Source organism: Myripristis murdjan, chromosome 23, assembly GCF_902150065.1.
Source record: "Myripristis murdjan chromosome 23, fMyrMur1.1, whole genome shotgun sequence".
NCBI classification, from domain to species: Eukaryota; Metazoa; Chordata; class Actinopteri; order Holocentriformes; family Holocentridae; genus Myripristis; species Myripristis murdjan.
In genome coordinates, this window is record NC_044002.1 from 27,079,760 (window position 1) to 27,081,210 (window position 1,451).

The 1,451-nt window shown below is 44.5% G+C and overlaps 1 long non-coding RNA gene across 1 annotated transcript; it reads right to left on the reverse strand.

Moving 5' to 3' along the window:
* Positions 1 to 353: 353 nt before the first annotated feature.
* On the reverse strand, positions 354 to 966 carry LOC115355214 (uncharacterized). The gene is made up of 3 exons (XR_003927856.1): positions 885 to 966; positions 485 to 610; positions 354 to 386 (listed from the first exon to the last, which is right to left on the reverse strand). It is a non-coding gene; the product is annotated as an uncharacterized LOC115355214 (long non-coding RNA).
* Positions 967 to 1,451: the final 485 nt, after the last annotated feature.

Genomic DNA, 1,451 nt, shown 5'->3' on the forward strand with positions numbered 1-1,451 from the left:
AGTGAGCAACTTTGTAGCATTAGGCACACTGACACATTTCACTTCTTTTAGAATCAGTTCATTTGTGATGGTGAGTTTCTCTGCTGTCCCAGACACTGTAGATTTGTGTCCCCGGTGCTGTTTTTATCGTCCCCATGACAACGGGACATCCTTCATTTCCAACACTGACTCTGACTGGAACTAATCTCAGATTAAATGAATCCTTGTTGCTGTAATCCAGCCTGAAAGATGTGAAGAGAGCAGCACGGAGACGATTCAGAGCAGAATGGCTGTTTTTCAGTTGGTATGTTGTTGGACATTTCCACACCTTAAATATGGAGGCCAGGTCTGTTTGATGCTGCTGGGCAGACTGAGCACTGGGAACCTCTGAGCTCTGCTGCTGGACTCTGTGGAGGACACACACACACATCAGTGTATGTGTGTGTGTGTGTGTGTGTGTGTGTGTGTGTTTGATTTGAAATCATTTGAAATTTGAAATAATTACCCATCATCCTCAAAGAGGCGGCTGTCTTTGAACTCAATAGGAAGACCCATAGAGCAGTCACTCTTCATGGACACACAGCTGGGCTCAGGTCCAGGTCCAGGGGAGTCTGGTCTCTCCTGCTGGATCCTGATAGAAACATCATGAACACACTGAAGGGATCTGCTTTACTTTCTTAGTTACATACTAAGAAAATAATAACTTATTTTCAGAAACAACATTCTGTGTAAAATCTAATGTGAACACACACATTATCCATTCACTGCAGCAGATATTGCACGGCCTACACCAAGACAGAAACATGAGGAACACACTGAAGGTCTCTGTGTCCTGATCTAAGGACTGTGAAGATGATACTAACAACTCCATCTGCTCTTCATCACCTTTTTCTTTTTTAAATTACCTTTTATCAGCAGAGTGGCGTCCATCTTTGAAGTGAATAGGTTCTTTCATAGACTGGTCACTCTTCATGGACACACAGCTGGGCTCAGGTTCAGGTTCAGGTTCAGGTCCAGGTCCAGGTCCAGGTTCAGGTTCAGGTCCAGGTTCAGGTTCAGGGGAGTCTGGTCTCTCCTGCTGGACTGGGCTTCAACACAACACACACAGAGCTTTTCCTGTGAATAATGCTGCTGTGCTGATTTGCCTGCTGAGCTCTGAGATGGAGAACAGTCATGGACAGTCAGAGATCCTCATCTCACCTCTTAGCTTTGGTCTGGCTGTCATGTTCCCCAGACAGAGAGCTTTCAGAGGCAGGGAGCCTCCTCTTCCTCTTGCTGTCCGGTTCCATAGCCGAGCAGACACCTTAACACAAACACAGCGGCTCATTCATCACAACAAGCTTTCCATGAGTCAGATATGAAACTATGGATTAGGGAAATGTCTGTGCAACATCCCTTGATGAAATAATAAAATAGTGTGTTACATTTTTATTTTTATAGTAATCACCCTTCTTCTTCTCATTATAATTATC